General features: G+C 37.0%; 1 non-coding gene across 1 annotated transcript; it reads right to left on the reverse strand.

Annotated features, from left to right (window-relative positions):
* Positions 1–8,349: 8,349 nt before the first annotated feature.
* Positions 8,350–8,430, reverse strand: TRNAL-AAG (transfer RNA leucine (anticodon AAG)). The gene has a single exon. It is a non-coding gene; the product is annotated as a tRNA-Leu (tRNA).
* Positions 8,431–16,370: the final 7,940 nt, after the last annotated feature.

The raw sequence follows: 16,370 nt of genomic DNA on the forward strand, positions 1-16,370 counted from the left end.
ATAGAGAGACATTTTATTAAAAATAAAATGGTTTTTTATTATTAATATATTTTTAATTATATGTCTCTATTAATTCTTATTAAAATATTCTATTGATAACTTACATTAAATATTTTTTGCATACAATATTAACATATTTTATTTTAACAATTTATTTCTATATATATAGATATATGTGAAGTTGATATCCACGTAAATTAGTTAACATAGATCTTCAAATAGTTTATTTAAATCTCTTGTTGAAAGATTTTTGAGAAGTATAAAATTTAAACATCTTACTCATATTTGTTTTACTATTATTCATTTTTTTATATAGTGAACATTATTTTTTATTTAAAACATAATTTTTATTTTTTATTTTTATTTTAAAGGAAACTGACTGAGAGACATCCCCTCATCAATCATAGTTGTCCCATTGCAAGTTTGATGACTAAATTATGATAAGTTTCTCGGTGTGTGTGTGTGTGTATATATATATATATATATCATTTTTAATATTACATAAATTATATGACATATAAATATTAACTTTTATGAATCACTTAATTTATTATATTATGTATAGCATATTTATTATCTGACTGATAAATTAAATTACACATACATATTAACTTTTATTAACTACTTAATTTATATTATACATAATATATTTTACGTGATTTTTTCCGAAAAATGTTATTAACAATATTTTACAAAGTTATTGTAACTGAAAAAAAAAACATATATTGAAGATACAAGAAAAATCACAACACTTGAAAAATCGGGCCATGTGGATAAAAAGTGGTGATCGAAATATTAGATTTTTTCAATAATTCGCCACTCAAGGCCGAAACATTAATAATATTTGGGAAATAGAAAATGAATTTGGTGGTAGGGTTTTCAGTACAGAGGACATACAAAAATAAGTTTTCAAATATTTTTAAGGTGTTTATGAAGATCGAACATATGTGGAAATAGAAAATCAACTATGTTTTATTAATGACTATCCCACAATGTTCTCGGCTAATGATATTGATGTTGGAGCAATCAGTGCGCAACTAAAAAACAAGACAGGGACAAACAGCATATAAAATCAAACACACAAATGACACAGGAGTTTTACGTGGTTCACCCAACCATTCTGGGCTACGTCCACCAAACATAGGCATCAGCAATCTTATTATCAAAACAGGAGATTACAAGATAATCCAGTTCCTCACAAACTCTCACGCTCACTTCCCAATTCATATGGAAACCTGTTCTATAGCTAAGAGGATCTAATTGCCTCATAAATCCTCTTTCAGCAAATATAGGATGCATTAACTCTCTCCAAAACAAAATCGAGCTAATATAGCAACCAAATCAGATTGTTGTCACCTACTGAGATTTTTGCCCATTTTATCAAAAACGAAAAATCTCAACAATCTCCACCTTGACAACAATTAGCCTGATGCCCTGTTTCTTTATTACTTATTTTTTCTGCAAGCCAAGAGAAGCCAAACACCAACGCAGCTTCTCTAACAAAACTGGTTTCGTGAACATGTCTGCACAGTTTTCCTTTGTATGCACCTTTTCAAGAGAGACTCCCCTTTCAGTGATAACATGTCTTACAAAATGGTACTTTATTGGAATATGCTTTGATTTACTATGATAGGTCGGATTCTTAGCCAAATGTATTGCACTTTGACTATCACAAAGTAACTTGATGTTGTCATGTAACCTACCAAATTCACCAAGCAAACCTTTCAACCAAACCGCTTCTTTGCAAGCATGAGAAGCAGCAATGTATTCTGCTTCAGTAGTGGATAAAGCAACAATGTTTTGTAGCTTTGACATCCAGCTAATAGCTCCACCTGCAAGAGTAAAGACATACCCTGAAGTTGACCTTCGCTTATCCAAATCACCTGCAAAATCAGAATCAACATACCCGCAAACAAATTCACTACTCTTATTGTAAGTGATACAATAACTACTTGTGCCTCTCAAATACCGAAGCACCCATTTCACTGTAGACCAGTGATCTTTACCCAGATTTGCCATATACCTGCTGACAACCCCAACTGCATGTGAAATATCTGGTCAAGTACAAACCATCGCATACATCAAACATCCTACTACATTGGCATATGGAATTCGAGACATATAATCCTTTTCTTCATCTGTATTAGGACATAAACTGGAAGAAAGCTTAAAATGGGAAGCTAAAGGGAATAACACAGGCTTCACATTATTCATACCAAACCTCAAAAGTATTTTCTCAATATACTTCTGTTGTGATAGCCACAGCTTACCATTGCTTCTGTCTCTGAAAATCTCCATGCCCAAAATCTGTCTTGCTGCTCCTAGATCTTTCATATCAAATGTCCTTGCCATCTGAGTCTTTAACCTGTTGATTTCTTCAATGCTTTTGCTTGCTAAAAGCATATCGTCAACATACAACACTAAGATAATGAACATGCCATTACTTAACTGCTTAAAGTAAACACAATGATCATATTCACTTCTTATATATTTTTGACTCAACATGAAAGAATCAAATTTCTTGTACCATTGTCGAGGCGACTGCTTCAGACCATACAATGACTTCTTGAGCCTGCAGACAAATTTCTTATTGCGATGCTGAACAAACCCTTCCGGTTGTTCCATATAAATTTCCTCATCTAAATCTCCATGTAAAAAAGCAGTCTTAACATCTAGTTGCTGTAATTCTAAATCAAGCAAAGCGACTAATGCTAACACAATGTGAATTGAAACTATTTTAACAACTGGTGAAAATATCTCATGAAAGTCTATGCCTGCTTTCTGAGAAAACCCTTTTGCAACCAGCCTTGCTTTGTATCTGTCCTCCGAATCATTCACACCCCGTTTCACCTTGAAAACCCATTTACATCCCACAGTTTTCCTGCCTTTGGGAAGTTCAACCAGATCCCATGTGCCATTCTTACCTAAGGCCATCATTTCTTCCTTCATGGCTGCTTTCCATTTGTCACTCTTTGAACCTTCTATAGCTTCCTGATAACACAAGGGTTCATCATCGTTAGCGGTCAAAGCAACTGAAGTAACATAATCATCATACCTTCTCGGAGGGCGTTTGATTCTTGTAGACCTCCTTAAGGATGTTTCTGGTGCTTCCGCAATTGGCTGACTACCAACTGTAGGAACTTCTTCATGATCACCATCTGAGACCTGTTCATGACCTACATCTGAACCCTATTCATAATCTGATTCTGAAACCTGTTCATGACTAGAATCTGAACTATGGTCATCATGACTATCATTAGAAGTGTTGTCAAACTGAATGTGTTGAAAATCAGATACATCATCATGTTTCAATTTATTATCTACATCTAACTGTACAAGAGAGGATTCATAAAACTTTACATCTCTGTTGATGATGATTTTGCGGGTAGTAGGATCCCAAAATCTAAATCCCTTTGTTCCATCACCATACCCAACAAAGATATACCTTTTTTATTTTGGATCTAATTTAGTTTGCTGATGTTTAGGCACTAGAGCATATGCATCACAACCAAACACTCTGAGTTTAGAATAATCACAAGAGTGTCCTTTCCATACCTCTTGAGGAATCTTGCAACCTATCGCTGTCGATGGCGATCAATTTATCACATAACAAGTTGTAGCCACCGCTTCTGTCCACAACTCCTTCTGCAAACCAGCGTTACTCAGCATACTCCTTGCTCTCTCCAAAAGAGCCCTGTTCATGCGTTCAACAACTCCATTTTGCTGAGGAGTATACACAGTAGTCTTATGTCTCTCGATCCCTGCATCCTTGCAATAGTTTTCAAACTCTTTGGAGGTAAGCTCACCACCATTGTCAGTTCTTAAACATTTTATAGTTCTACCAGTGATGTTTTCTACCAATGCTCTAAACTGCTTGAAAACTGTAAACACATCAGACTTCCTTTTCAACATGTAGACCCACACTTTCCTAGAAAAGTCATCAATAAACGATACAAAATATGACGAGCCACCATACGAGGCTGTAGGTGCTGGACCCCAAACATCTGAATGGATATAATCAAGTATTCCTTTACTAGTATGTTTGCTTGTTTTAAACTTTTGTTTACTTTGTTTGCCAAACAGACAATGTTTACAGAAATCTAACTTTCCAGACCTTAGATTAGGAAGTAACTTGCGATTAGCCAAAATCTTTAACCCTCTTTCGTTCATATGGCCCAACCTTTGATGCCATAGGCAAATGGAACTACTGTCATGTTCAGACACGGTAGACACATGAACTGACCCTGTTCTTCCTTCTAACTGAAACAGATTTCCTACTTTCTTAGCTTTCATTACTAGTAAAATACCTTTGTAAATTTTCATTACTCCACCTTGAATGACAGTTTTATATCCATTTGTGTCAAGTGCCCCCAGTGAAATTAGATTTTTTCTTAAATCTGGTACATGTCTTACATCAGTTAACATTTTGGTTGTCCCATCAAACATTTGCAGCTGTATACTCCCTATTCCCACAATATTAGATGTGACATCATTACCCATGTACACGACTCCATCATTCACTGATCTATATGTCTTAAACCAGTCTCTATGAATACACATGTGGTTTGATGCACCGGAATCTAACAACCAATGTTGATCATGATTTGACAAATTAACTGATAAGACTTCGTCGCTCATACCTGAACCAGATGCTGAACCTGTATCGGTCGTATTTGCTTCCTTCTTCTCTGTCGATGAAGCTTCTTTAGAAGTTTGTTGTCGCTTCCAGCAATCCTTCTTCAAGTGCCCCGATTTGCCGCAGAACCAACACTTTACTTTACTCTTCTTCCCTTTTGACTTTGAACGCGAATCGCTGCGCTTACCAGAGCGTCTTTCTCTAGAACGACCTCTAGCCATCATTGCCTCTGATGTAGAGGTGTCAACATTCGACCGCTTCCTGGTCTCCTCGGACAACAAAGCTCTGACGACATCATCAAATTCAATGGTTTCGGATGAACTAAGACTTATAGAAGTAACAAAATGATCCCACGACTCAGGCAATGAGCACAATAAAGTTATGGCTTTATCCTCGGATTCAAATTTTACTTCTATGCTTTCTAATTGCACCATTAGAGTATTAAAAACATTCAAATGATCAGTAATGGAAGTACCTTCCTTCATTTGCAAACTGTATAGCTGCCGCTTCAGGAGAATCCGATTTGTCAAGGATTTTGTCATATACAGCTTCTCCAACTTCATCCACAAACCAGCAGCAGTCTTCTCTGACACGATGTTAAATAAAACATCATCAGCCAAACACAGTCGAATACCGCTTAAGGCTCTTCCATCCAATTCATTCCATTCATCATCTGTCACGGGGTAAGGCAGTTTGGATCTGCCCAACAACGCCTTCGCCACGCCTTGTTGTACCAGCAGATCATGCATCTTTACCTTCCAGATCTCGAAATTATTTTTGCCATTAAATTTCTCGATTTCAAATCGGGCACTCTGAGTTTTCGCCATCTCGTTTAAAAAATCAAAGAATCTCCAATTCCAACTTTAAAAAAAAAAAAATTAATATATCACACTGCCTTTGCCTTTAAAAAAAAAACTTTTTGCTGTGCGAATTACAATACAAAACCGAGTAGCAAATTTTACCAACAAAATTGGCGCGTTGGTGCTATCGCCACTCCAGCAAATCCGCGCCGGCAGCAAAAATGCTTAGAGTATGAAAAATGGCACGTTTAACCCCTTCGGATCCGCGCTAAATAGAATATTGGCGCACTGGCACACTTAATAAAACTTTATCCGCACCTTTCTGTTTGTTGGCGCTATTGTTTCAAGAAATTCCGCGCCAATCAAAACTCATCATTCAGCAGCATAAATACGCATCTGGCATTTGGTATAATCCTTTACGCATGTGTTTTCAACACGCAGGTCCACGCAAAGTTTACTCCACCGCAGCAAACGTGTCAAACTCCTATCCGCGCAGGTCCAATCTAGCGCTGTCACATACGCAGGTCCAATCCCACGCAGCAGTTTCAATGCTCAGCAAAAAGGGAGTTCGACCGGCGCATTCTCAATACGCAGCAACCGTATGGGCAAGTGTTAACAGACGCTCAGCAAACTGGAGTTCGATCGGCGCTCATTACGCATCAACAATCAATACAATACGCAGTCACATATGGTATAATCCCATACGCAGGCACGTGGAGTGGATTAAACTTGAACGCTTTTTCAAACGAGTTAATTCACCAGTTCCGGTTCGCTGTTTTCTTATCGATTTGTGGGCGCGCAGTTCATAGCCACGCATACGCATACATAGCCACACGCACAGTATTTAAGAACCACGCAGTGCAATCCTATACATGCGGCCTACACAATGCTCATTTGGTTTCAAACGAGCTGCGGCAACGTTCTCTGGTCAGCGCGCTGGTATACGCAGGGTTCATATTCAAAACAACTTTCTATTCAGCATCGGTCCACCCTTTAACCTCTGCAGATGTCCATCGCCACCATGTCTTTAACCTTCAGTCTGCTCAATAGTTTTAATGCCTCCAACTCGCTCTGATACCACTTGTTGGAGCAATCAGTGCGCAGCTAAAAAACAAGACAGAGACAAACAGCGTATAAAATCAAACACACAAATGACACAGGAGTTTTACAAGGTTCACCCAACCATTCTGGGCTACGTCCACCAAACATAGGCATTGACAATCTTATTATCAAAACAGGAGATTACAAGATAATCCAATTCCTCACAAACTCTCACGCTCACTTCCCAATCCGTATGGACACCTGTTTTATAGCTAAGAGGATCTAACTGCTTCATAAATCCTCTTTCAGCAAATATAGGATGCATTAACTCTCTCCAAAACAAAATCGAGCTAATATAGCAACCAAATCAGATTGTTGTCACCTACTGAGATTTTTACCCATTTTATCAAAAACGAAAAATCTCAACAATTGAGGCAGTTGATTGACCTATCCTGATGGAAGAAATTTCTTTGGTCCTGCCATCTTTTTCACAGGACAAATGGCATGGACCAGTTGGGTAGATGGTAAAAATATTCACACTTTTTTTGGACATTATGGATAAATATTTGTTGTTGATGGCAGAGGAATCTAGACAAACTCGGCAGGTTGTTAGGGCGATAAATTCAACTTTCATAGCCTTTATTCCGAAGTCTTCCCAACTTACAACTTTTAGAGACTTTCGCCTAATCTTTTTATGCAATATCATTTACAAGCTGATTTGGAAGATATTTGAAAATTAAATAAAAGAGAAATTGGTTTATTGAGACTAGAGGTTCATTTTTACATTGTAGTATGATTTGTAATTTGTTATTTTGGTAAAAATAAAAAAATCTAAAAAATCTAAAAACAATAAAAGAATTAAATAATTATCCAAAACATTTAAATAATGTTGACTCATAAAAAAAATTACACGTGAAGAAATTTGATCCCCTTAACTTATTAGATCGTATTTAAAATTAATCTATGGTGATATATCTGTATAACAGTTTCGTTGCCTTCGAAATAGGCAAATCAAAAATATGATTGCAATTTCCGAAAAGAGCATTCACTGAAAGAAGCTTTGGTGCTAAAATTAAATCTAAACAAAGCTTATGACCGTGTAGATTGGAACTTCCTCAGAATGATTCTTACCAAGATTTCGCTGAATGTTGACATTGTCCACTGGATAATGGTGTGTGCTACCATGGTAAACTATGTAGTAGGGTTGATGTTTTTCCGGTTCTTGGTTGGGAAGAGTTTTATCCAGAATATTAATTTTGTCTACTTGACAGTGTCTGATCTATGACCAATTGCATGTAGTTTTTTGAGCATATTTTTGTGTATTAGGGAAAGACAATTTATATCTTCAGATAATTAGGGGATGATATTCCTGCTACTATATGTAAAGGATCTAGACTTTCAGTGATTTTTATTAAGTTCATGACAGTTATATTGGATGTGATGTACTGGAACTTCATATTAATATGATAACCACCGTTTTTTTCTTCCTGAAAAATAAAATTATTGTTTGAATTGTGTAGGACCAGCCTGCCAAGAGGCAGCGCGGTACAGAACGGAGCAAAATTTCTGGGAAGATTCGCAGAACAGAATGGAGCAAAATTCCTGAGAAGATTCGCAGAACCGAACAAAATTAATGGAAAGATTCGTAGAACAGAACAAAATTAATGGAAAGATTCGCAGAACAGAACAAAATTAATGGGAATAAGAGGTACCATTAACGAAAAGCAGAGAGTAAATGCTGTCGGCGTAGATCGAAGAATCGCAGAACAGAAAAAAAAAATAAAAAAAAATTTAAGAGGTACCATTAAGAAAATGCGGTCCGGAAACTATCGTGACCCTAAAAGGGCGCGGCCCTAATTCACACAGTAGACTTGTTGAGAGTGGGATTTGAACCCACGCCCTTTCGGACCAGAACCTTAATCTGGCGCCTTAGACCAACTCGGCCATCTCAACATTGATTTAAATGGTGAACCTGGAAAGTAATGGTTTAAGACTCAATGATTGAAAGAAAGTGGTCCAATTGACTTGGTCAACGTAGCTAATGGATTTCAATGAAGTCATAAATGGTGTTTTGAAAATGTGCAGGTATACAAGCATTGAATTTATATGAAGCTATATTTAAGATAAAGTGCGGGTTAGTGTTTTCGTAATGGGTAAGTGGATATTTTGAGTAGTTGGGTTTTATATTCTATATCAGTGTTATTAATTTATATTCAACTTGTAATTGTTTTTTTTATAAATAAAGATGGATTAATAATGAATTTAAGTTTTGTATACAACATTGTATTTACATAGGGGTTTAAATTATTATCATTACAATAACGAAAATAATAGAAAATTGTAAATAAGTTATGTAGGCATTGGTGGTTGATAAAAATGTTGCATGAGATGGGGATTGAAATAGTTAGAAGAGAATCCAAATTTTGAAAAGATTCATTAAACCAAAAGGATTGTTTGAATTGCACTAATGGTGGGTTAATACTTTGCATTTTCTAAGTAAAGAGTATAAACGCTTCTTACAATCCAAGTGCAATTTTGGATTGAAGAGATAACCTAAGTGACTTATAATTATCAAGGATGTTATCCCAATCAAAACCCATGAAGTCAACCAAAAAATGAACCCTCCTTAAACTATAATGTATCTCAAACTAAATTGTAACTCGAATGTATCAAAGTATATTATTTTTGTACTTTCTAATGGCTCTCATGGGGTGTTTGCATATATAGAACAAGACCAATATCAAACGAAATATCAGGACTAATATGAGTCAAACACAAAAGGCTACCAACTCATTGACAACACATAAAATACACTTCAATGTTACAGTACATGTGGTAGGAATTTTGACTCCAAACTTGAAGAGAGATGATGATGCTTTATAATATTCCATGTGAAAGTGGTGACCAAGGTCACATACTGAGGTTGGGAAAGGAAAATTCCATTCTTGGATTTCAAGACTTGGAGCCTAATAAAATAATGCATTCCAATATTTTTCTTAAGGCTAAGTTTCACATGGGTTATAATTTTGAAGCCACTACCAATAAGGATATGGTCATCAACATAGAGAACAAGTATTATAAGATGGTGACACTCTTTCTTGGTATAGATATTAGGGTTAAAATGAAATCTAGAAAAGTTAATGTCAATGAAAGAACTATCCATTTTAGCATACAAAGCATGAGGAGCTTGTTCCATACCACCATTTTACAAGGGGTATCCATAATGCCCATTATTGTTTCCTATTAAATAAGAGGCATCTAAAATAGGTTTCCAAGCACTTATTTACCAATTGTGTTTGACCATCAGTTTAGGGATGATAAGTTGTGCTCATTTTCAAATGTGTGCCCTTCTATTTAAGAAGCTCCTACCCAAATTCACCAGTGAATGTGGGATTATTATCTAACCCAGTGGAAATGGGTATGTTATGCAACTTAAAAATTTAATTTTTGGAAACTTGAGCAACGAAGGCATAAATGGGTGCAATACGGAACAAAAGTGAGCATATTTGGAAAGGCAATCAACTACCACCATTATGATCAATTTGTAGTTGGATTTTAGGAGGCCTGCTATGAAATCTATGGAGATGTCATTCTGGATAGTGGTTGGTATCGATAGTGGTTGTAATGCCCTTAGAGGCTTCACTATCCCACCATTCTTACTTTAACAAGTGTCACGTTCAACTAGAAAAGTATGGATGTCCTTTTTCATGCCTTCCCAAAAGAAAGAGTGCTTATCTTATTCATAGGTTTTCTAAAAGTTAAAGTGACCCATAGTAGGCCCACTGTGAAATCTATCAAAATTTCATTCTCGATAATTGTTGGAATTAATAGTGCTAGTAAATTCCCTTAGAGGATTCACTATCCCATCATTGTTACTCTAACAAGTGTCACATTCAAGTACAAAAGTATGGATGTCCTTTTTTATGCCTTCCCAAAAGAGAGTGCACTTATCTTATTCATAGGGTTTCTAAAATCTAAAGTGACCTATAGCAGGTGATGAATGCAATTTCTCTACTCTTTGTTTTAAAGCATAATTTAGTGCTAGACAAATGTGCCCTTTATAGCACGGGGTATCATACTACTAAGAATATCCCTTAGGTGGATTAGGTTCCTCCTAAAGTATTTGAATGAGTTGAACCACAATGACACTTAGGCAATATTTTTCTCAAGCTTCAACAACCCAATCTAGTAAGGGTAAGGATAAAGAAAATAGATATCCATCCTCATATTTTCTAGATAAATCATCAACTAATACATTCCATTTACCTTTATTATATTTTATCTCTAATCATATACAAGAATCTTAGTGACCCACTTATGTTTCTCGAGGAATGACAAACTTTGTTCTAGAAAATACTTCAAACTATGATAATCTATCTTGATAAAAAAGAACCAACCAATGAGATGCAAGCACAAAATATTGATTACATGAAGGATGGCATCATCTCTTTCTCATAGGTGGACTTTCCCTATAGAAATTACGATGTATATTTGCAATTGCTTATCAAGTTTTAATCAAAATCACAAGACACAAACCTACTCTATTGCTCCATGGACATTAATTCACAATTTAGAACAAAAATGTCAGACATGCAATAAGAAATCACACACATGAAAATAGTATTTTTCCTAGGGAAAGAAAATTGCTAAAAAACCTAATGCCTGCTTGTATTAATATGATGAATAAAGATGCATTACAATTTCTTTGCTCAACTAAGCACAACCTGCAAGTGAATAACCTATCTCTTTGCTCACTGAGAAGCTCTGACCTAGACTTAATCAAAATTTTCCTTTGCTTGAGCCCCTATTTCCTTGCACAAATCCTGGAGAAATTAGGCCCCTATTATTTAGGAATTTCTCCAAAATGGATTGTGTAATTCCTCAAGTTGATCATAAGGTTTCCGGCAACACCTGTAAACTCTGGAATAGTATACAACTGATGTTAGACTACCTTGGAATCTCCACCTCAACTTGGTGACTCAAATTCTCTGCATGCACTAGTTGTTTTGGGATGATTGATTAATTAACTAAATGATCACTGAGTTTGACTGAAATCCCATTGCAAAATTGACCTTCCACTAGTTCCTCCACCAATTGGAACTAGTTTAACTGAAAAAACTTGAGATAATTGACTTTGATTGCTACAAATTAGAAATCAAACATTCTTAATTATACTCTAACTCCTCCAACTCAAATTTACTGAGTAAACTAGGTGATGTTATAACCCTATTTTCCATGCCATTATAGTGAGAGAAACCCAATATCAACTTACCTCAATTGTTTGGATGAAATGCATCCCTTTTCACCTTTTCTTTTACTTATGTGAGATTTATCCCATGATAAATGGGTGGAATTACATGATTGAGTTATTTCTCATAACTAATTAACAAAATATTATAATTATGAGATAATAATTATTTCATAACTGAGAAAAATATCATAATTGTCAAAAAGTTTTCTATAGTTTTTCTTTCCCAAGGAGATCAACTTGACCCACTTGTGCATGAGTTGACTAGGGGTCCATTATTGTAGAAGTTTCCTAACTTCTCAAACCCATAGGTGTCTAGATACATTCTCCTAGAGGATAGAATGAGCCTATATAGTTTCACCAAGAAGAAAGTGGGGAAGAGGAAGTATCCAAACTATAGCACAAGAGATCTATTTTATTAGGAGAGGAAACCATATGGCAGAGCTCTCACGCTATAGTTTGGATACCTCCTCTTCCCCCATTTCCTCTTGGTGAGATTATATAGGCTCATTCTATCCTCTAGGAGAATGTATCTAGAAACCTAAGGGCTTGAGAAGTTAAGAAACTTCTACAATAATGGACACCTAGTCAACTCATACACAAGTGGGTCAAGTCAATCTCCTTGGGAATGAAAAACTCTACAAACCTTTTTCACAATTATGAGTTTTTTCTCAATTATCTCAATTATGAAATAATTATTGTCTCATAATTATAATAATTTGGAAAATTGATTATGAGAAATAACTGAATCATGTAATTCCACCCTTTTATCATGGGATAAATCTCACATAAGTAAAAGAAAAGGTGAAAAGGGATGCATTTCAGCCAAACAACTAAGGTAAGTTGATATTGGGTTTCTCTCACTATAATGGAGTGGAAAATAGGGTTCTAACATGTTATACAAGCCATGTCACACAAATTAACTGCATCCAAGTTTTTTGTTGATGTGGAAATTCAAATTTTCTCAATTTAATTTAGGCAAAATCAAATTGATAATTTCTTGCTGTAGTTTTCAACACTCCCTCTCAGCAAGAAAGAGATTATCAACCACCCCTATCCTGCACTTGTGGAACTTGAACTTCCCTCTTGACAAGGCCTTTGTCAAAATGTCAGCATCTTGTTCTCCTATCGGAATATACTGCAACAACATTATTTTCCTCTACACACAGTGTCGTAAATTGTGATACTAGATATCTATATGCTTGGATCAATTGTGAAAAATAGGATTCTCAGAGAGCTTGATGCAACTCTGATTATCACACTATATAATAGTTGGATCCATCATTTGACCAAACAATCCAACAAATATCTTTCTCATCGAGATTGCCTCACATGTTGCTTGAATTGCGTCCATGTATTCTGCTTCAGCTGAGCTGAGTTCCAAAGATCTTTACTTCCTGTTGTGATCAGGTGCTTACTATTTAGCTCAAAAATCAAAGTTCTCAGATTGGCTCGAAAACTATATGACTGTGTTTGACTTGTCAAGACAATCGTGTTGAAAATGCAACAAGATGATGGAGCTTAGTGGAAAGGAGTCGCCTTCACTAAGTGGGCCCACAGGCTATTTTTGGCACAAAGTCTATTTTTAGACTATGTCTATTTTTAGACATATGGATCATGGTCTATGAGTTGCAGTATGTTGTTTATGGATGATTGGTCATGTTGGGAAAAATAGATGGACTTCTATTTTTGGTTCACAACGGAGTGATCAGAGTCTATTTTTAGACTACCAGGCTAAAAATAGAAATAGTCAAATATTATTAGCCCTTAGTAATATTTGGACTCTAAACATTATCTTATTCTCTTGGAGCACTTCAGTTCGAGCTACAGATGTGGCACATGCAACTGACAAAAGGAATCACGTGGTTTCTTATGTGTTAGTTGAGCTATTGCATGGAGGACTTCAGTTAGAACTCATGCATGTGAGTTCTGTGGAGTTGGATGTGGAGTTGATGGAGTTGTGTTCAGTTTGACTTAGTTGAACTAGTTGTATTTAGTCTAACTAAAGAATACGCTAGTGATGAGTTTTGTGAATTAAATATTAATTAATTCACTAATTATTAACTCATAAAGAAACTAAAGAATACATCAGTTAACTCAGTGCATGGACAGCTCAACAGAGACAGGTGTTAGAGGTAAGTGAAAGGGTGAGTTGTGACTATCAGTTGTGCATGAGATTTGCACATGCAGGGATTGAGTAATGCCAATGAGGATTGCGCAGTGTGGGCCAATAACAAGGCAATTGTAGCTTGTGCTCACGTGATTCTCTTGTAGGATTGTGCAGTGGAGGCAGGCAGAGCAGCAGAGAAGATTTGAACCTGTGACTTGTTCGGATCTGAGCTAGTTTTGTGTGTAACAGGTGGAGATAGTACTGAGTACTTGCGAGGAGTATTGTACTATGTATTGTTACATGTTCTCAATCATTATAATATACATATAGTGTGGGGTTTTCAGCTGTATGCTTTCCCCGGGTTACATACTGTGTTAATGTGCGCATGCGATTGATGTTTCATTGTTTTTAATTCCGCTAAATTGATGATCAACGTAGAGGAGGTTATGTATTATGCATGTGTTCCACAATAGTGTATAATCGGGATAATCTCTGTGAATAAGTGATTAATTATTCAAAATTTCTACATGGTATCGGAGCTGGTTGATTTGTAGAAAAAGTTCTACAGGATATCAAAGCGAGGATTGATCATCAGATCTATTATTCATAAAGTTTTTACATTTTATTTCTTCAGGCAGAGTCTGTAATCGGGCCAGGTAGCCTCTGGATTCATCCTTCCTTTGGAAGGTGAGATATCCGGTAAAAGCCCATACAATCAATCTCTGTACGAGAAATACTTTGTTCTCACGAATTTTATATCAGAAGCGGTTGAGTTTTGAGCTGGTGGAATGGCGCTCAACGATAAACTCAGAAACATCAAAGTTGAGAATGGAGATGCCACAGATTATCCGCAGAAGAAGAAAAATAAGAAATATGTTGGATTTGCAGCGGGAGAGGCCTTAGCCTCACAGTTTGAGCTGGATTTTTCGCTGATCGCATGCTTGGTATCAAGTGTGATGGGATCGATATGGTTCTTGGACAGTGGTGTGTCTTCTCACATGACAGGAGATCGAGATTTGTTTTCTGATCTGGATGAGAAAGATCTTGGAGTGCACATTGAGATGACCGATGATGGTAGATATAGTGCGACCGGTATCGATACCATTTCCTTTTAGAGGGAGTCTGGTAAACCATTCAGATTGAAGGAAGTGATGCATGTTCCAGGATTGAAGAAGAATCTTATCTCTATGGCGATGTTAGAAGACAAGGAATATGATCTTGTCTTCAGCGAGGGAAAGGCTTTCCTGCGCAGCAAGACAACTGGAGAAACCCAGAAGATAAGGGTTCGAGTCAGGAACCTTTATCAGTTGCATGTAGATGCATGCAAAGCCTTGAGCATCGAGGCAACTGATGGAGACTTGGTGGTTGAGAGGGAGGGTATATTACCTCTCAACATGCAGAGCCAGAAGAAGTCTCAGACGATTTTGGAGGAGTCACGATTGGTGTAGCAGCTTCAGGAGGTTGTGGAGCAGCCACAACAAGGGAGACCGAGAGGAGATCGAGTAGAGACATCTACTCATGCAGATACCTCCAGTAGGGGGAAACTTCGAGCCAGGTGGGCAGAGGGATCGCATGCAGCCATACCTCCAGGTAGGAGGTGGGGTGATGTGGATTGATCATCCCAAGGAGGAGGGGCAGGATCCTTGAGGTACCCAACCTCTTGGATGAGACCTTACTACGGGAGCCCCGATGTGGAGTAGCAGGAACTGACTGATTGGGTAGAGACAGATGTGAAAGGAGCGGCAGAGAGAGGGACAGTGCAGGGAATCCCAGGACAGCGCATAGCTAGCAGGTTGCAGCAATGCGAGAGGCACAAGTGTTTTGCACAGTGCTAGGTGGCACAGAGAGGTGTGCAATGGTGCGAGATGCACGGAGATGTTGCAGTAGCGTAGATGTCAGAGAGGGAGCACTTGTCAGTAGCAGGTAGAGCTTTAGCATCAGAGTATGTTCTGGCCCAAGAGAGTGGTCAGTTGGGAGTGTTTTTGTTCTAAGTGTTGTTGGAGCAAGTGGACCGGGCAAATGTGTTGCATGCAGAACATTCCAGAGTTGCAAGATAGGGGTTGCAGATAATCAATATCTTGTTGAGAGGAGTGTTGAAAATGCAACAAGATGATGGAGCTTAGTGGAAAGGAGTCGCCTTCACTAAGTGGGCCCGTAGGCTATTTTTGGCGCAAAGTCTATTTTTAAACTATGTCTATTTTTAGACATATGGATCATGGTCTATGAGTTGCAGGATGTTGTTTATGGATGATTGGTCATGTTGGGAAAAATAGATGGACTTCTATTTTTGGTTCACAACGGAGTGATCAGAGTCTATTTTTAGACTGCCACGCTAAAAATAGAAACAGTCAAATATTATTAGCCCTTAGTAATATTTGGACTCTAAACATTATCTTATTCTCTTGGAGCACTTCAGTTCGAGCTACATATGTGGCACATGCAGCTAAGAAAAGGAATCACTTGGTTTATTATGTGTTAGTTGAGCTATTGCATGGAGGACTTCAGTTAGAACTCATGCATGTGAGTTCTGTGGAG

This window comes from Pinus tabuliformis, chromosome 6, assembly GCF_031772625.1.
Source record: "Pinus tabuliformis cultivar Carrire ecotype Pingquan chromosome 6, CPIR1, whole genome shotgun sequence".
NCBI classification, from domain to species: Eukaryota; Viridiplantae; Streptophyta; class Pinopsida; order Pinales; family Pinaceae; genus Pinus; species Pinus tabuliformis.